This window comes from Marmota flaviventris, chromosome 7 (genome assembly GCF_047511675.1).
Source record: "Marmota flaviventris isolate mMarFla1 chromosome 7, mMarFla1.hap1, whole genome shotgun sequence".
Taxonomy (NCBI): Eukaryota; Metazoa; Chordata; class Mammalia; order Rodentia; family Sciuridae; genus Marmota; species Marmota flaviventris.
This window is the reverse complement of record NC_092504.1, coordinates 9537301-9558563: the sequence shown is the minus strand read 5'-3', so window position 1 is coordinate 9558563 and position 21263 is coordinate 9537301. Positions and strand designations below refer to the sequence as shown.

The 21263-nt window shown below is 39.4% G+C and overlaps 1 non-coding gene and 1 pseudogene across 1 annotated transcript; both read left to right on the top strand.

Annotated features, from left to right (window-relative positions):
* Nucleotides 1-669: 669 nt before the first annotated feature.
* On the top strand, nt 670-19708 carry LOC139706481 (probable ATP-dependent RNA helicase DDX47 pseudogene; annotated as a pseudogene).
* Trnav-cac (transfer RNA valine (anticodon CAC)) lies at nt 12414-12487 on the top strand. Its single transcript has one exon. It is a non-coding gene; the product is annotated as a tRNA-Val (tRNA).
* Nucleotides 19709-21263: the final 1555 nt, after the last annotated feature.

Sequence of the window (21263 nt, the reverse complement as noted above, 5' to 3'; positions counted from 1 at the left end):
GAAAGTACTGAAACACTGAAGACTGGGTTGACGGGTCTGGCGCCCAGAGCATGAGCACTTAGCTTTGTCTCTGGCGTGCTCCTATCTGAAGGCCACACTATTCCTCCCAATTGACCCACCCCTTTCCCTCTCTGCAAACTCCAGACTGTACAAACTAAAGACCTTGGCGGGGGTCATGTCAGATACAGGAGGCAGATATGTGCTAGTTTGGAAAGTAGGGGTGCCCAGCGGCGGCAGCGATCCCATTGGTGTCCCCCAGCTCTATGGGCAGAAAGAACTCCGTCAGGAATCTCGACACTGGGTGGTGGCTGCAACAGCGGGAGTAGGTCCCTCGTGGATGAACAGAAATCCTGCGAGGTGGAGGACGGAGGCTCAGCGTGTACTGGGTAGGGGCACATGAAATTGGGTCGGGGCCTCAGGCATGGCGTGGTCTCCCTCCGAGGACATCTGGGCTAAGAGCCAGGCTGGTGTCTCTTCTTCCCCCTCCCTCTTCTACGTCCCTCTTGGCGGAGTAGCTCAAGAGGATGCTAGCTGTAACCGGCCTCTGCCTTGGTTGCTGGACTCCCAGTCCAGGTAACAACCCGCAGCATATCTGGAACGCCAGTAATCTAACGCGTTTACGCCGGCAAGAGAAGGGGGAGTAGGTTCGTGTAGGCGGGAGGAATGGCGATGGTGAATTACTCAAACCCCAGCAGCGCTTTGTCCTGCCTAACGCTGCATTCGTGTAAGGAGAGCCCCTGGAGCGCCGGATCATTTCCTGCGTGGGACTTTTCCTTTCGAAAAGCAGCGCTGGTGATGTCTACCTCATTGCGAAGGTAAAGGGAGATAAAGGAACTCCCCAAATGAAAAGCTCCGGGCTATGTCAGAGATTGCCTCAAACTTCGGCACGCATGAAAATTCACGGGGTATGTGCTTGATTTTTGTGGACCGAGGCGCGGAGGAGGGGGGGCGGAATCTGCAGTTTTACCCCTGGGGTAATCTTAGTGCAGATAGTGCGGGGGACCTCACAGCAAGAGGCCGTGGTGATGCGAAGCAAGAAGGTGGGGCGAGTGGAGCCACTGTGCCCTCCAACACTAGGATGGACGAAGACCTGCTCTAAGGTTCAGCAGTTGGGCGTCAGACTTGCGATCAGGACTGCATTTAAGACGCTCCCTCCTGTGAGGTTGTCCACAGCCTCAGTGTGCCACCTCAGGCCCTGCTCAGAGGACCTCTCTGGGCCCTTGGAGTAGTTTTGTTCCCTCTGATCTCATCGTGCGCGCTGTGCTGGTCCCAGGGCAACTCTGTCGCCCTCAGGTCCTTCCAAGCGATGAAGCTGCCAGGCCCCGCGGTACCCGGCGCTTTGGTGAGCATGTTTGCAGCCACCAATCCGGGCGGGGCCTTCAAGGGGCGTTGAGGCCTCTGCCAACAGGGGACCAGGTGACTGGGAAGCGGTCTCGCGGCTGGGGAGTGTTTGGGGTCGAGTGTCGCCCCTCTCGGGTTTTGCAACAGTTTGCATGGAAACACAGGATCCCGGCTGAGGCCAACGTGCGGAGGCCACATTTTTCTCCCTGAGGACAGGGGCGTCGCTTCCTGCCGGCCTGGGCGGGGGTCAAGTCAGGCTTCCCAAGCCGCCGGGTTTGCGCCGGGCCTTGCTGCCAAGAAGAGCCACCTGCGGAGGCCTCCAGCGAGTGCGGAGCTGAACCCACACCTGGAACGTGCCCTTCCCAGTTCCCTCCTCAAAGCCCTTTCCTTGCTGGTCTGAAATGGGGCGCGAGGCTGCCTCTCCCTTGGGTAGAAGGTAATGAAGTTGTCAGGGGTTCACAAGCAAACAGTGTTTGCTCGCCTTTACCTATCCAGGTGAATTATTTGCGGTGACTTCTAATTTCCTTCCGCGAAGAAAACCATGTCCTTCCCTCTTTCCACCCCCAGCCTTTTAGCTTAAATGCTTATGAAAAATTGATGGAAAAACATCTTCAGTGGCCTTTGGCTTCTCCTAGAAAAACAACCAAAACCCACACCTCACTAGTAATACTGAAAGCTTTAAAATTCAAGTCTTTATCCCAGGCTTTCCCTAGTTTTCAAACCGACAAACATGTTTGGACTTCAAAATGTCAGACTTGATATCTTGCTGTTTTACAGAGATGAGCTAGAAGAGGAACGATTGAAAATGTAAAATGTTAATTTCAACAGAATTGGATTACCCAGTCTCCCCTTTTTCTTTCACTCAGCCATCTATTGGCTTTCTGAATGATCATGCCAGGATTGAAAGGTTTTTTTTCTTTCTTTCTTTTTTTTTTTTTTGCCAATATATTGGCAGTTTATGGGGGGGTAGAATATTGAGCTCATGAAATTCAACAAGAATACCATTAGAATTTTTTCTTATTTGTTGTTCCCCCTTGGTTTCTTTTACATGAAATTCCATATAAAATATAAGCTATTTATATAATGGTTTTCAGTGTTACTTTAACCAAAAATACAAGGAATGAAACAATTAAGGAGCACAAATAGGCATATTAATTAGCCCACCTTGCACATGCAGCTCTATGTTCTACATGGCACTTTTCATTACTACATGAGCTGTTAAATGTATAAAGGAGGTACATTTGTGGGCACATTAACACACTATGAGAACTTGAACTTGTTCATTTCCTGGCTTTTATGGGCCTGGTTGAGCTGTATGGGCATGCTTTACATGCACTCACATGCCCTGAACTCCCATTGACTTCTGGAGTCCTACCTCTGTGGATGCAGGGAAGCAAGCAGAAAATGGCACAATTAAGTAAGCTGGCCAGATCTAAGCTGTGCATGCGTGCCTAATGCTAACTGCATCCCACACTGTCTTGACTCCAGGATAGAAGGAAGCTCTTGATTCCTGGTGAAGTTGGGCAAGGGTCCCCTTCTTCAAATGGTGGTCTTTGGAGAGACCACCACACAGCCATAGTTATATTGGAAGTATATTTTACTATGGGTTTGCTTGGGCTGTTTTCCCAACTTTTTTTTTTTATAACAAATATGAAAACTAAATTGAAGCTTATTAACAGACTACCCAGTTCTTTCCTTCAGTGAAGTGGTTTGAAATAATGCTTATCCCCTCCCCATACAATGAGCCACTGGGGCTTTTACCTTGGATTTCTACACTTCTTTATTCTCAATCACAAAATTGAAAATAATTTTAATAGGATAATTAGATCCCTACAAATGGATTCTAGCAAAGAATAGGTAATCGGACTTAGAGATAAATAATCTTAGGTCTTATTGGATGTTGCAATGTAAGAGAATTGATTAATTTATATTACTTTCATTATAATAACATGCATGCAAGAGAACTGAAGAAAATGAATCGTATATAACCTTATCTTCCATATTAGATATTTTCTTAGGTTTTTTTTTTTTTTTTTGATACTAGGGATTAAACCCAGGGTCTTTATCACTGAGCTACATCTCTAGACCTTCTTATTTTATTTTCTATTTTAAGACAGACTCCCCAAGTTGCTGTGGCTGGCTTTGAATTTGCAATCCTTCTGCCTCAGCATCCCAGGTCTCTGGTATTACAGATGTGCTCCATCATGCCCTACTTAGTATTTTTTGTTTTTTTTTTAAATAGTGATCTAGCAAAATAAGAAGCTTGTTTGAATCTGGAGTTAGACTAAAGAACAAGGCTTTAGAATTTTGCTTGACAGTGGACTATTTAAGAAAAACATAAAGTCAACATCAACATGAATTGTGAAATGAATGTTAAAATACTATTTGATTTACATTCAAGTGGCAAAAGGAAAATATATCTTTGTGTGTGTGTGTGTGTGTGTGTGTGTGTAATGCTGGGGATTGAACCCAGGGCCATGTACATGCAAGGCAAGCCCTCTACCAACTAAGCTATATCCCTTGCCCTACCATATCTGTTTTTAAGACAGGAAAGGGCAGCTGGGTGAGGTGGCAGATGCCTATAATTCCAGTGATTCAGGAGGCTGAGGCAGGAGGATCTCAAGGTTGAAGCAGCCTGGGCAATTTAGTCCACCTCAAACAAACAAACAAAAAATGGTGCTATGGTTGTAGTTCAGTGGTAGAGTATTCCTGAATTCAATCCCAATTTTTAAAAAATGATGCCAAATGGCTTTCAAGAAAAGTGAAACATATTCTTGTCATTTTAATGTTCTGTTTATTGAAATAGATAGCCAGATATTTTAAAGAAAAAGATTTTGCTTTCATTCTGTTTTGTTTGGGTTTTTGGTGGAAAAGCATTTATGAATGATACAAGTTTTCACATTTTATCTGATGATCATAATGTGCAGTCTATGACAAACTAACTGACATCTGAATTAAAAATTTGACAGTTTTAGAAGATGTAACATCATTGTGATCTAAAACTTTCATTTAATAAAAAAAATTAAATTAAACATAGAGATAACTGCTACCATGACTAAGTACTTGCTATATGCTTGGCACCGTGCTTAGTATCTTGTAAACATTACATCATGTCCTCCTATGCAAGTCTTTAATTTTACCCACTTGACAGGTGAGGAAATAAAGGCTTAGAGAATGTAAGTGGATTGCTTACAGTCATATGGATAGTAAATGGTAAAACCCAGATCACTTAAGACCCAAGTTTTAGCCTCTTCTCTAAGCTGCATTCTTTCATTGATATGAATGGCCATGTTCTACTGAATAGACACTTGAATTCACAGAAACTTGTATTTAAAAATGTTTACTAAATTAAAATGGTTCAGTCAAAATGGGAGAATTGGCATTAATGTGGGCTTTGAGAAAATTACGTGGCTTTCAAGAAGGTGGTCTTATTTGCTAGGCCCAGAATGTTTTACTTTACTGTTCTGTTTTGAAATATTATTTTTTTGGAGCAAAACCAGTGGTAAGATTCAGAAAGGAAAATGCAATATAAAAGACGAAATATTGGAACATTTTCAAGTCATAAACTGGGGGATCCAGATTTGGGAAGTTAATATGCATATCAATTTCATATCAGATAATTCGTAAGTCTAATAGATTTTTGTGCAGTCTTTCTGTTGAAAAAAAATATTTTTTAAACATTTGTTTGCTAAAATGTGTAACTCCAAGGACCGAATTTCCTGGCTTGTGTACTGAAGATATTCAGCGTTTTGAGTGTTAAGAAGAGTTGAGAATTAATCCCTGAGAAAAATTCCTTCCATTTCCAAGTCTGCCAATGCAAGATTTTTAGAAAGGATAGTTGACCAAGGAAATTAAACTCTCTTTTACTATGCAGATGTCAAGAAAGAGCAGGCTCTTCAAAGCAAAGCTATGAAACAGAAGAAGTTTTTCTTCTCTTCGAAATATATTTCCCTCTTGGTGTTTGGTATCAAAATTACATTTGAGTTTTCTGTGAAGGTTTTAGTGTCTTTGTTCTTTGTTACTGTGTAGCATTAATTATATATAGCCAAGGAACATTAGTAAAACAACTTAAAAGTACAGCTATAATCTCTAATTCTCTACAATTATTTTAAAAAGCATACTGGAATTAACATACATACTATTTAGGTTGGATTTCAAATTTGATCCTAACAATCCCAGTTTAGAAACAGCAGAATTGTTTTGTGGTTGGAGATTCTTTATTTAATGGTAGTTATCAAATGTGATCAATGTTGCCTGAGTAGGTTAATGTGCCGTCTTTTTATAATAGGGAGCTATTGCTACTGGCTCACTGTCCTTAGACGTGCACTTTGGGTTGTTTTTCAGAGCTATGAGCGCTAATGAAGGCCAATTTAAAGCAATTTTCTTGAAGATTGCTGCTCAGCCCTGTCTGACTTGTAATTCCAACACTTATGCCAGGCAGGAGGGAGTGGTGTGAGGTTAGTAAATACAATTATATTAATATTGATATTATTTTAGTTACTTAAGAGTTTGGTTATCTTTTAGGCAACCAGTCCTGTTAATAGAGAGCTGATATATTCAAGGAATACACTGCACCAATATGCTCACCATTCAAACAGACATTTAAGCTAAGTGTGCAAGAAACAGTGAGCATAAAAATTTAGTGGTTAGCCTGAGCTTGCTCTGAGCTGATGAAAAAGGGCAAAAGATTCTCTCTCTCTCTTTTAACTCCAGACTAATAGATGAGTCATTGGTATTTGTTATCTTAGCTGTGTCACTGCTCTGTTTACTATAAAATTGGGTTTCTAGTTTTTTTGGAGAGGTGAGATTATTTGACCTGTGACAGATGTCGTTTGGGACCACGAGTTCTGAGACACGCACACGACTGCAGAAGGACTGACTTACAGGCGAACCAAGTAGCTTATGTTGGATGGAATGAAAACACACAATTCACCAAGTGGTTACCTCAGTGATTTCTGCACAGTGCAAACTCAGTAAGGTCTCTCTAGTTCAGTGATGTCATTATTAAGGGGGAAAAAAGAGAAAAGATGACTTTTACACATTTACTGTCTTTCTGAAGTCTCAGCCATTTTCAGGTTTCACTTTTCATTTTAAAAACAAAGCCTCCCAGGATTTTTTCAAAGAATTTGACTCATTCTTGCAACTACAGATAAAAAAAAAAAAAATTGCCTTTGGAACCTTAGGTACCTATATTTTGGAATATATTTTTACATGGGACTTAATTGGGTCTAGTATTAATAATTAAATCTTTGATGTCCTTGAGATAAAAATGAAATAGATTTCTCTTAGGAGCAAAATGTATGTTAAAAATGATTTAAAAGACAATGATTAAAAAGTAATTATACAAACCAAGGTTTGTTGATGTTGTTTCTTATTTAATACTATTGTCACAATGTTTGGCAGAGAAAAACGAGTCCTAGAGAGGAAAGTTTAGGGATATCTAATTTGCAATTAAAACCAGTAATTTGATACTTATAAATTATTTTGCAATTTTTGAGCTGTACCATGGAAATAAGTGATTTATCAAAGATATTTTGTGAGAACATATGAAAACAGATGATGAATGTCATATAAATATAACATTTGAAAAAATTACTTAACCATTTTTCTCTCCAAGTTTCAATTGATATTGACACATTACAAGTTGCCCTTCTATGTAAACGCCACATTTTAGAGACAATTAAAATGAAATTTAAAATGAAGCAATTTGAATTTCCAAGGTTAAATCAGTAATTTGTATTGGGTTTAATCATTTAATTTTTCATATTTGAATAATGGCTGGGTAAATCAGGTTAAATTTACCACTTTGGGCCTTTCCCCCCACTTTGTACTTTGACTTGAATATAAAATTAACTGCTTTCTAAAAATTAAAACTTTGAGGTTGGCATTTAAAGCCCTTCTTTGACTCATAAGAAAAATGAGGTGTTTTGAGAGTGTAGTGAGCATTTTTGTCTGATACCCATTTGAAAAGAACTCCGTGTTTACTTTGGTAGTAAACAACTTGGAGCGATTTTCTTAAAGGTGATCCTTATGAAGGTATGAAAACATAACCTCTCATCAGTTTCTTTTTGTCTTTCCATTTACATGGGGACTAAGGAAGTGCCTGTGATTTATGACTATATAGTAACCTTATGGATAGTCTTTTTCATATTTCCCCCTTGGAAGCCATTAGATAATCTGTTTTTATATTACTGAATCAAACATTCAGTTCAATATTCTTTTTCAAGAACAGACCACATAATCATAGGATTATTGGACATCTCATAACTTTTAGAGGTGTTTTAAACGCATGCACGTTTATTCCTGTCCAGAGAGTTTCCTAGTTACAATCTTTAATTCTTGTTCTCAAAAGCAAACAAACAAAAAAATGTTACCCAAGATGCACATAAAACATGCATTAAAGGGGTTTCCTACTCTATGCTTTTTATTATCCTTCTACCTTACCACCCACCAGTGTTGTGGATTTAAGAGAGTCGACATAATTGAGTAAGTAAATTACCAAAAACCTAGGCAGCTGCTGCAGACACCTAGCAAGAGACTGTGCCTTGGTTCTAATGTTCTCGTATTAGCACATTAAAACAAGCAGAAAGGGGCTCTTAATTACGTCGTGCTTTATGGGAGCACAATAAATTCCTTTTGTTGACCTTGCTGCTAACTCAATGGTGTTTTTGTGCAGTGCTGAATTAAGAGATATCAAAAGTCATAGATTGAAGGATTATTCTGAGTATTTAAGGAACGTGTAAGTAGGTAGTAATGAACCCCCGGCACAACCAAAACTGCTCGTCTGAATGCGAAAGTACCAGTTATTCAATATTTCAAACTGACAGCTTGTAAATGTAAATTTTATTAAATGCACAGCAATAAAAATTTGTAGGTTTCTGTCACTTTGAATTTTAGTGGCTCAAAACGAGGCCTCTAGCCTTTTAAATCACAGCAGGTAAAAGCAGAGCTCTCATGCATACAGCATTTACAAACAGGAACCTTTTTAGGTTTCACTCTGTGCCTTTGCTCACATAATATCCTTTTCAGGATTCAAGATGGATGTGTTATGTCACTAACAGGCCTGCGTTTTCCATCACCTTCATATCACAGTTCACAAAATGTTTCTCCTACCACCCTGATGGAGGTGGGGTGAGAGCACTCAATGTTTAGAAATATCAAAGAGATAAAAAGAAAAGTAGAATCCCAAAGAAATAAGAAATAGTATTTTTATGTACAAGGTAAATTTGCACATAAAAAGTTAGTCAAGCTCGTTCCCGTGCAGGTTATGGAAAATAGCAGACTGGAGTCATAAAAATAAGCACATTCTGAGAAAACATGATAGGGAATCAACTCTGGATTCGATTTCCTAAAGATTTCTAAAACATACAAGGAAAATTAAAAACATGAATATACCAAGGCTCACTTTATTGGCCAAAATGATAATTTGTTTTTTTATTTAAGGGAAATCCAGTGCTAGATTTAAATAGCAGTTGTATCCAATGTTCTCACCTTGCTTAATAACAGAAGCGTTTCATTTCTGAATTTACTGTCCTATAGAGAAGTAGTTCCAATTGATACCTGACCAATGTCAGTTTAAACAGTAATTGAATATGCAGTTTGTCAAGTGATATTACTTTACCTTGGTGAATATTGTTGCTATAAATGACTTTTCTGATGAGACTATGAGAAAGCGTTTGGCCACCTGCAGTTGTTAAATATCCCCCTGGCACTTTTTCTGAGAGTTGAAGTATTACCCTGTGTTTTGGCCACATTCCAGTTTGTACTAATGGCATTCATCCTTTCGAAGTTTCCTTTGCAGTTTTAATTGGATTCGACCCTTTTTTTCACTTTAAGGAGCCTTCCCCTTGAAACATTCCCAGACTGGTGGAGAGGAGACAATCATCCTTTCTTTGCTAGATTTCTGGAGAGTATTACAATGTTTTGTGCATTATCAAATTGAATTTCAACACTGTATTGTGAGTATTAGAAAGTATTAGCATTTATAATTATGAATATTTTTATGTGTACATAGACTCTTCCTTCAAATGTTTTTTACTTTTAGAATAATTTAAAGGATGTTGGAAAGCAACTATTGTAAACGCACAGACTCAACATCTTATTTTTAAAATAGTGGAACTCAAGAATGCCTTATAATAATTTATACACATATAAGAATTACAATTACCAAGACAGTAATCACATATTAGGGGCCAGACTTTCCTTTTCATATTAAAAGTCAAAGCTCTTTCTCAAAGACCTGTCTGGATCAGCCAACATCTGTTTGTAGCTATTACAGTTGTATACTCCTTGCTATTGCTACATCTATTGAATTGAAACTCAAATTAAGTATAGAGGACATGTCCAGTACATAGTTCTTAAGGTTTTCTTAGCTAACATGTTTAAGTTTGAGAGACAATCATTTTAAGAAAATTTGTACTTCCAGTTTCTCACCTTCTCCTACCTTCTTGTTAGGATTACCAATACAGTCCACCTCTGTGCAGGATTGCATCCCTGGATTTGACTAACCATAGATAGAAAATGGGGGGGGGGTTGATTGCACCTGTACTGAACAGATGTTTTATTCTCCCTGAACAACACAGTCTACAAACTACTCACATAGCATTTGCATTTCATTAGTCTTTGTAAGTTATCTAGAGGTGACCTAAAGCATGCAGGAGGATGTGTGCAGGTTATAGGCAGACACTGCGGCATTCTACATAAGGGGCTTGAGCATACTGATTTTGAATATATCCTTTGGGGACCCTGAAACCAACCTCCCATGTATTCCAAAGGACAACTGTGTTTTGTGGAGCACTGTGGAAAGGAGGGAAGTGGAGTAAAAATACAGGGATGGCCTTTAAAATCATGGATTTTTAGAGATGGAATTTCAGAGTTTGCATATAGTCACCTCAGTATAATCTATAGTTTCTTCTTTTGCTCTCAAGTTGCATAAGTAATATGTGATTATTACAAATCATAAGCTAAGTAATGTAAAATAATTCAGTCTTTCTTCTCCCCTGCCCTGCTTCCAGGCCCCAATCCTAACACCCTTCACAGTGGTGACTACCCATGTTATCTCAGCATGTCTTCTAATAGACACAAATGCATTTGAATACATGGGTTTTTTTTGTGTGTGTAATGTATTTCCTATGTAAGTAGAATCATACCATACCTGTTGTGTAACTTGCTTTTATTTTGTTTTCTGTGTTGGAGCTCAAACCCAGGACCTTGCACATGCTTGGCAAGTGCTCCATCACTGATTGCACCACTAGCCCTTCTGCTTTTATTTTTGCCTTGTAGTCTTACTTGAAGAGGTTTCCATATTAGTACATGTAGGGACACTTAATTCATTTTAACTGGACATGTAACTGTGTACTTTAGGTGCTTCCTACCCCCTTTGCTGAGTGTTTCAGTACTATAGCTGGGACCTTTGCCTGACCCACTTTATATATATGTGGACTTGTTGCTCGAAAACAAATGCCTATGCAGTGTGCTACATTTAGCTCATTTTGTAGTTGAGGTAAGCCAGGGTTCATAGAGATCAATGATCTAAGGACACATACTTTTGGCAAAGCCAAAATCAAAGCTGGGGTCTTCCAACTTTTACTTCCAAGTTTTACTGAACTTTTAGTCTGAAATCACACATGGTGGTCCCCATGATGTTCTGTCCTTTCTTTATTGCATCTTCCTCAGAGGTGGGGGTATCTGTATCTGACTGCTCATGGCTGCATCTCTCACTGAGAACAGCTCTCAGCTGCAGAGCACTGCTTGGACCAAGGTGTACCCCCTCCCAGAGGTTGTCCCATGATTAGTGACTGACTTGTGCAAGAATTCAAAGAACTGGCTTCCTTGTTTCAATTTGGGACAACTCAGAAGAGCCACCCCACTCCAGAATACCTTGCTGGATGGAATGAGGGAGGCCTCAGTCTCATTTATATTCAGGGTCAGCTTCTCACTGGATTCAACAGAGACTTCCTGGCAGGAATAGCTCACAGCAACACCTGCTAATAAAATTTCTGCAAACAATTCTTGGGCTCAGAGATTGTTTCCAGTGTAGGGAAGGAAAAAACAAAAACAAACAAAAACTTTTTCTTCTAAACCTTTGGAGTTTTGGCTGGGGACTCTATAACAAAAGGCAGACCAACAAGAGAAAAGCAGAGGTTTACTAACATGTATATTTAACATATAATGGATGAAACTCAGAGATGAATAATTCAACAGAGGTGGCTAGAATTCGGGCTAAATACCACCTTCAGTTAAAGAAAAGAAGTTGCAAATTATGGGAAGGGAACCGGGAAAGGGATGTAAGCAAGAGTAAGGCTTGTTAATGCAGATTTGTCAGTGTTGATAAGTGCCTCTGGTAACTAAGTATCGTCCTTCTCTTCCTAGTCCAGAGACATACAGAGATGATGTTTTCCTTTGAGTATAAATTTCTGCCAAGGCCAGTTCTTTATCTTGTTAGGATTACCAATACAGTCTGCCTCTGTGCAGGACTGCATCCTGGATTCAACTAACAGTAGATGGGAAATAGGGAGGGGAGATTGCGCTGGTACTGAACAGACTTTTTGTTCTCCCTAAACAACACAGCTTACCAGATAGCATTTGCATTTTTTTAGTTATTGTAAGTCATTTATACCCTTTATAAAAGGGTAATTGATACTCTTTTTAGAGCTGCTTCTTTGTGTGCTGTTTCTTAACAGTAATCAGCTCAAAATAATTCTTATACCTAGGAGGTATGTTTCAGGTGGCCTATGCCAATCTCTTATGGTTACTTGTGGTTTGGGATGGCACATTCTGGTCTCCTACACTAGGAAACCCATTCCATATGGATATCATACAGCTTCCCATATACCTTCCCCACATGTGAATTTGGAATTTCAGAGACAGAATGAGAAATGATGTTCTGTTACTGAGTGTCACTGGGGTGAGTAATTCCTGTAGACTGCAGAGCCTAGGCATTGATATAACCAGTACTAGAAGAATAATGCAGAAAGAGAAGAAGAAATGAAAGGAGAGATCCAGAAATGAGAGCAGCTGTTCAAATTGTTAAGAGGGTGGAGGAAAAACATCAAGAATAAACAGGTTGGGCTGGGGATATAGCTCAGTTGGTAGAGTGCTTGCCTCACACGCACGAGGCCCTGGGTTCAATCCCCAGCACCACACACACAAAAAAAAGAATAAACAGGTGAATGCGTGCATTAAGGTGGAGACATTTTATTCACCAGAGTGAGCTTGGGTTAGGGATAAGAGTAATACAGTTGATGCTCTTCTACTCCCCACCCCTTTAAGACATACACACCAAACCCCAATACATGGATGCAGGCTATCACCAAGAGCACAGAGAGAAAGCAAATGATAAGAGTCAGACAAATCTAGAGTCCTAAGAGAAATCAAGAAGGAAAATGAAGGCAGGTAGCTGGGTGCCATAAGGGAAAACAAGCTGAAAGAGAGTGACCCAGGTTAAAGGGAAAGTTGGAACATAATTTGTGAAGGACAGGAAAGCATAAAAGGGTCATGCTCTCAATGGAGTATGCAATTTAAGTGATCCTCCCTCACTCTTTATCATCCTCCTCACATGGAATCCTGGGTAGTGACCCTGATCTGAGTTCCGGGGTAGACCTGGAATGAGCCCTGAAACAAACAGTTTTTTGGTTTTTTTTTTTTTGGAATTGGGAACCACTTGGTGATGGAGAATTTATTTCTGATGTAAGTGAAATTACAGTTATATAAGTCTGGGAGTTGGGGCATGGCTATGTTACAGAGTGGGGCAAGGAAGCAGAGAATGCCAGGCTAAATTACATGCATAGGGAAAAATTAAAAGGAGCAGCAGTACTCTCTTGCCCCCCAGGTATACAGATTCTGCCTGCATCCTGTAGGAGCTTTCATTCATTTGGTCCTTTGGTTCTGAAGGACACTGCTATATCTAAGCAATTTATCTCACAAAATTTCCCAGGCTGGTCTCAAATTTGCAATCCTCTTGCCTCAGCCTCCTGAGTAGCTTGGATTACAGCTGTGTGCCACCATGCCAGGCTATATAACTACTTTAATGAAAAGGTTTAACCTAAGGATGCTGGTACTTGAATGTGTGCTTTCTGGTTATATCTTCTCAGGAGGCTCTCTCTGGGAACACAGCCATCATGCTGAGAAAGTGAAAGACACACTGAGAGAGGACATGTTAGTGCTCCCATTGTGGGTCCTAACTAAGCCAAGTCTTCAAATCACCTAGCACAGAGCCTGGACATTGAATGAAGAGGACTCCAGGTTGTTCAAGACTCCAGGCATTTCTGTTGTTTCTGTCGTTTGAGTTTTTTTACCTGTAGAGCCAACATTGCACAATAGAGAAGAGCCACCTCTACTGTGCTGTGCCCAACTTCCTGCCCTACAGAATCCCTGAAGGTGATAAATGGTTGTGTCTTATGCTACTAGTTTGTGAAGATTTTTAATGTGGCAACACTCATTAAAGTAATGAGTCATGGTTCTTTAACATCCTGTAAAATTAATTTAGTGGGACACTATAAATTAAAAATTATAATGTTTGCATTGTTTTTGTTTGTGCTGCTTTATTAGAATTTATTAATTATTCTAATAATTTTATTAATAATTTATTAATAATTTATTAATAATTCTAATTATTATTAGAATTCTTTATTAGAATACCACAACCTAGCTAACTTACAAAGGACAGGAATTTGGATTGGAAAGTCCAAGATCAAGGTTTGGTGTCCTGTGAGGAATGGGCTCCACTTCTAAGATGGTGCCTTGAATATTGTATCCTCTGGTGGAAGGAGTCCTGTTCCTCAAATGCCAGAAGATCAGAAGAGAACAAGCATTTGATTCCTTTTTAGAGGCTCATTAATCCATTTACAAAGGGGAGGCCCTGTCTCTTTTTACTGTTGCATAGTGAATTAAGTTTCAACCTGAGTTTCAGAGAGATCAAAAACATTCAAACTAGAGCATATATTTTGGGATGTTATTCAAACATGATAAATTTGATATTATAAGTGATCACACTCTGTTGCTATAGTTTGGAAGGTTGTGATCCAAGGAGATAAATGTTCTGATGAAGCAGTTGGAGAGATGTGAAGAGAAATCCACAAACTCGAGGATAAATGTGTGAAAAAACATTTTTAATGATGGAAAAAAAGATAAAGGTGAGTACTTGTTGTGGGAACAGATTCCAGTTTACGTGACAACTGTAAGACAAATGGAAGTTGTTTTTGATAGATTGCATAAAGAGTTACTTTCAAAAGAGAGTTTTTGCAGAGTGGTTGAGAAGAGGGCCTCTCAAGGCTGGGCTTCATTGAGGTCTTCACTTAGACAAATATCATCATCAATCTAAGCTGAATCATTCTTGTCTATAAAATGGGGGATAATAATACCCGTTTCATAGAATTGTTAAAGAAATTATGTGAACTAATGTGCATCATTGAGTATAGGGTCTTGTCCATAATATGAGTTCAAAATTTAAATAAAATGTAGGAAATTCAATATTTTATATTCTAGCTTACTTCTAAACCACAGGGGAACATGAGCTGGTGTGGAATTAGAATTCTGAGACCTCTCAAGCTCCTTATCCACACCATGGTGTGTACATTTTGTGTGTGACTCTGATGGAGTTGTCACTTCTAGGATTAGGGACAGAGACTTTAAGAAAAGGTGCTGATTCGGACTAGGCCTGACCTAATCAGATGGGTCTGTTTTTGTTTCTCATTGGCACATTATAAACAAACATACTAGTGGGATCATTGTCACATATTTGTACATGTACATAAGAGAACAATATAATTTGGTCAATTTTGTTCCCCAGTAGCTCCACTTTCCCTCCCACCTCTTGCCTCTAGTGTCCTTCCACTACTCAACTGATCTCCTTCCATTTTCATGAATCAGATGGATCCTTCAAAGACTTGGGCCCTTCCTCATGAAAGAGATTTCAAGCATGAGAGGGATTTGACACAGGAACTCTCTGTGTTTGCTTTGAAGATAGAGGGGAGCCCTATAGTAAGGGAAACAGATGGGAGAGTTACCCCAGCTGCCATCAGCAAAGAAACAAAGACCTTGATTTTACCATAGTAAGGAACCAAACCCAGCTGCAACCCCAGACCAGGTGGAAATGTAGCCTAGTTATCACCTTGATTTTGGCCTTGAAGAACTCTTTTTAGAGAATCCAGCCAGATTGTGCCCAGACACATAAATGCATGCAATGCAATTTCAAGTCACAAAGTTTGAAGTCACTTGTTATGCATTAATAGAAAGTTAATGTTTTTTCTTACTCATAGGAGCTTCAGAACAAAGTGATCTTGTCCTTTGGAATTTGGAATTTGGAGGTGACCTTGGGCATAGAGGGTATTCTAGATTACAGGAAAACAATGCATGTGTAGTCTCATGATTTAAGACTGGAAAAAAATGAAGTGTTTCAAGAGGTTGGAGTCAGTTATGAAATTCTAGAATGAAAGTTTGGTAGTTCCTTTGTAAACAATGCTAATGGAGATTAAATAAGTTATTTAAAAAAATAAAATATTTGCATAGAGAACTTTCCGAGAACATTAAAACAAAAATAATTAAAAAATAAAAGATGGGAGAGGGGGCTATTGGTCAAGGATGTACACGTAGCACAAAATTGTGAGAATATGAGGACGATGACAGTGGAAATTTGTTTTAAAATTGAAAGTTTCGAAGTATGTTTGGAAGTTCAAGTAAAATAAAGGGAAAACAAACCACAGGTAGAGAAGGGTGTTTTACATTGCTGAGACCAAAATACCTGACAAGAACGGTTTAGAGGAGGGAAAGTTTATTTTGGCTCATGGTTTCAGAGATTTAGTCCATGGTTGGCTGATGCCATTGCTCTGAGTCAAAGATGAGGTAGCACATCATGGTGGAAGGGTGTGAGTGAGAGAAGCTGCTCCATTCATGGCTGGCCAGGAAGCAGAGAGAGGGAAGAGGGAAGGGCCAGGGTAGATGAGGCCTTCCAGGACATGCCCCTAGTGACCTCCCTCCGCTAGCCACACCCACCTGCCTTCAGTCACTATCCAGCCCATTCAAACTAGGATGGAATTGAAGCCAGATTTAAAGTTAGGTAGTCAGTGTAGTTAGATAAATCGGGTCTAATATCGAGTGAAATCTAAAATGGAGACCATGCGGAGAATGACTCAGGGAAAACAGGACAACTCATGGAATGTTAATGAAGTCCCGAAAAGGCCCTAGGCCAAAGTCCACCTCAAAGAAATGTTAATGAACAGCCCCCAGCAAAAAGGTGCTGACTCAGCAGTCCTTCCTGACCAGATTTTGGCCCACCTGTGTCCCACCCCTCGGGCCTTCCAACCTACATTCCATCACCAAAACTATAAAAAGGGGAAACAACCGCACTTCCATGGATTCCACCTCTTGGGTCCCCTTCTTCCTCCGGGAGAAGTCTTTTCTGCTGTCCTTTAATAAACTTCTAATTTCTACTCTGACCTTGCCTCGGCGTGCTTCTTTGGTGTTATTCTTCAACATTGGGGAAGCAAGAACTCGTCACCGGTCAACAGCGGTAACAGAATGATTAGGTTAGAGTTCTCATTAACTAACCATTTCACTTCTGAATATTTCTGCATTAACACAGGAGGTATTGGGGGACACCTCATATCCAAATACCTCATATCCAATGGGGTTTAATGTTCTGAGATGATGGAGAGTGCCACTCAACCTCTTTGGTTCTGCACAAAAAAAAAGGAGAATATTTCCCATTTAAATATGGAATGTAGTGGAGTTTATCTTAATGTATTGGCCCATCATGAATACTGTCTCCTTATCTTCTTTGTTGTGTGGTTTAGATTTTATATATCCTAGAAATTAATGCTCTGTCTGAGATGCAGATGGCAAAGATATTCTCCCATTCTGATCCACTTTGAGTTTTGTGCAGGGTGAGATATAGGGGTTTGATTTCATTTTGTTACATATGGATTTCCATTTTCTCAGAACCATTTGTTTAAGAGGCTATCTTTTCTCCAATGTATGTTTATGGTGCTATTTTCTATTATGAGATAACTGTATTTATGTTTCTGTTCTGTACCACTAGTCTTCATGTCTGTTTTTTAGTTAGTTTTTTAAGTTGTAGATAGACACAAAAATGTTTATTTTATGTATTTTTATATAGTACTGAAGATTGAACCCAGTGCCTCACGTGGCCCAGGTAAGTGCTCTTCCACTGAGCTACATCTCCAGCTCCTTGATGTCTATTTTGGTGCCAACACCATGCTGTTTTTGTTAGTACATCTCTGTAGTTTGATTTAAGGTCGGATATTGTAATGCCTCCTGCTTCACTTTGCTCACTGAGGATTCCTTTGGCTATTCTGGCCTCTTATTTTTCCAAATGAAATTAATGACTACTTTTTCTATTTCTATGAAGCATGTGTCATTGGACTCTTAACAGGAATTGTATTAAAAAGGTATAGTGCTTTTGGTAGTATGGCTATTTTGACAATATTAATTCTGTCTATCTGAGATACATCCTTTCTAATATTTATTTTTTAGTTGTAGGTGGACAAAATACCTTTATTTCATTTTTATGTGGTTCTGAGAATCGAACCCAGTGCCTCACACATGCTAGTCAAGCGTACTACCTCTGAGTCACAACCCCAGCCCTGAGATATATTCTTAAATGAATTTTACTTCTTATGCTATCATGAAAGCTTTTTATTTTCACTTAGTTTTCTAGTTAGTTATTGTACATAGAACTGCAATTGAGTTTTGAATATGTGGATATTGAATTTGAATCCTGGAGACTGGCTAAATTCACTTCTAAAGCTAATCATTCATCTATAGTGCTTTTGGATTTTCATTGTCAACCTCGATAATGAGAATTTTGTTTTTTCATCTTCTGAAGTTATGGTGCTAGCCAGGGCTCCTGGTGTATCAATGTGGAATGTTAGTGGAAATTATTTTCTTCCTAACCTCAAATGGAAAACTCAACATTTACCACTATGTATCATATTGCTATAAGCTTTTTGAAAATTCCTTATTCAGATTAGGGAACTTCCCCTATGTTTCTAGTTTGCAGAAAGAATTTTAAAGAAATCATGAATGGAGGTTGGAGGAGCATGATTCCCCTGGTGAGTCATCCCAGCTGGTACTGGAGGAGGAGGAAACAAAAACATTGAAAGACCTGGGTATGACAGATGTATTGTGATCAGTTGAGGCGGGCAAAGCCCACCAAGATCCATACTGAAGCTATTCCTCTGGCCCTACAAGGTTGCGATATCATGATGCAGGGGGAAACGTGCTATGGAAAAACAGGGGCCTTGACTCGGCCCATCCTGAATGTTCCGCTGCAGGCACCACAGGGTTGGTTTGCCCACATGCTCACCCCCCACTCAGGAGTTGGCCTTTCAGATCTCAGAGCCCTTTGAAGCCCTGGGGTCCTCTATTAGAGTGCAGAGTGCTGGGACTGTAGGTGCGATCCATTAAACGTCCCAATCTCTAGCCCCGGAAAAACAAACAAACCATGCGCGCGCGCGCGCGCGCGCACACACACACACACACACACACAAACAGCCCCACATATAATAAAATAATAGGTTGACAAGATCCTCAAAGTGGTCCTCAAGGTTGTAAAACATTTCTCTGCTAACATTACCCAGAAGGTACAAAAACTTTGGAGAGCAACTCTGAAGAATTCTGTAAAATCCTTTGAATTTACTGTTTCCTCTAAATACCAGAGGTTGGAAACTTACAGCAATGTTATCTTATAATATATATATATATATATATATATATATATATATATATATATATATATATATATATATATATATATATAATATAACCAGGATATCTACCTTATATATATGTTATCTTATAATATATATAACATATATAATATAAACCGGGATACCTACCTGGTTTATATTGTCAAGGAATTGGCTGGAAACCCCATGATATTCTGCAGCACCTGTAATAATACTCAGAGAACAGCTTTGCTACTTTGAAATCTTGGATTTACTGCTACCTCCTCCGTGGACAGATGAGTCAGAGCAAGTGCCTAGTATTGCTGAATAAGGTTAAGGCCGAGGCTTGCTCCATTCTTCTGGCAACTGATGTTGCCAGCAGAGGTTTGGACGTCCCTCATGTGGATGCGGTGGTCACCTTGGACATCTGCCTCATTCCAATGATTACATCTATGGTATAGGTCGAACAGCCATTGCTGGGCACTCTGGAAAGGTGAGGGCTTTTGTCACACAGTATGATTGCAACTCTTCCAGCACATAGAACATTTAATTGGGGGAAAAAACTGCTTGTCTTTCCAACACAGGATGACGAGGTTATGAAGTTGATAGAACAAGGGACTTAAGACCAAAGATTTGCCCTGATGGAGTTAAGGGAACTTGGAGCAAAAAAGAAATGCACTTAAGTGCCACGACACACGACTAAATCATTCATGGCCACTCCAGTTGAATTTGGGTTGGCACAAAATAATTACACAGACCCTTTTTCCTAGGGTCCAGTGATGGATTTCTCTTGACCTTAAGGGTCTGTTGGAAAGAGAGAGAGCCACCTGAATCTTTTATAATTATATAGGGAGGACACACAAAGAGAGATTTGATGGAATGTTCTTTCCAAATAAGGCCAAGGGTCAGGTTTCAGGGGGTTGAGTCTTGTGGTCAGTAAGTGGATTGACATCTTGGCATGTCACACCCAACTCAGGTGCTGTGTGGGAACACAGGCAGAGCAAGAGAAAAATGCACACGTGTGTTGCACGGCCCAAAGAGCCTGCAACACAGGCCAGTCCTCTCACACACTCCAACACTCATAGCTCCCCCACATAGCCCATAGCTGGCCGGTGACACATAAGAAAATGCTGGAGAGAATGTTGACAGAGAGGGTGCTGTTGGCAGTAGAAATAAGGTGGCTGAAGAGAGAGCAAGACTGTTAATCACTTGGATGAAGACTTGAGTTCTGCTTTCTCTCTGTAAAATGGAATCACAGAAAAGAATGAAACCCCTCCAACAGAGTTCCTCGGATTGAAATCTGTCCAAATTATGTCCAGAAACTGCCAACCCTGTGCTCATTCCCCTTTCTGAGCATTGGGGTATCACTGCTGCAAGATTATTGGCAAGGTTGTTTCTGCTTTTCAGCTTTGATGCCTTGCTCAGGACACGAGGGGATGTGCCTTTCTGTCATGTCACAGAGACCTTTCACCTTTGGCAGCTGCAAGTTGAGGACTGGGTTGATGAATTATGTGACCTGTAACTGTAAAGGAAAGGATTGTACATCCATAAATGGGATTAAAGACATTGGAGCCTGTGTTTCCTTAGACCCATGTGACACAATACATTTATATTTTATTGAAAAAATCATGAATGGATTTTCAATTCTATTGAATTATGATATTTCCCTCTTTGCATCTCTTAAGATGGTTATCATTTTTCTTTTAATTTTTAAATGTAGCATATTACATTATTTAATTTTATAATGTCAAACCAACCTTGCATTTTTAATTATGACTTTAAACCGCTTTTATTTTATTTATGCCTTTTGTTCTCTGACATGAATATTATCATTATCATGTATTTTGATTCTATCCTTTCAAACAGTGGGTGATGTCATCTTATATGCCACATAAGTATCACTTTGTTCTTTTTACATGTCATTACCTTTCTCATGTTAAATACAACGTTTAGAATTTCCTTTAGGTAGAAATACCATTAATCATTGGACATTGCTCTTGTATACAGCATTTTTTTTTTTTTTTTGTGGTAGTGGAGATTGAATTCCAGGAACTCTACCACTAAACTACCTCCATTTTTATTTTTTATTTTAAGACAAAGTTTTGCTATGTTGACAAGGTTGGCTTCCAATTTGTCATCCTTCTGTCTCCGTCTTCTGAATAGGTGGAATTATAGTTGTGGCCCTTGATCCAACAATTTTAATAAACTCTTCTTATGTGTGAGAGTTATTAGATTTTC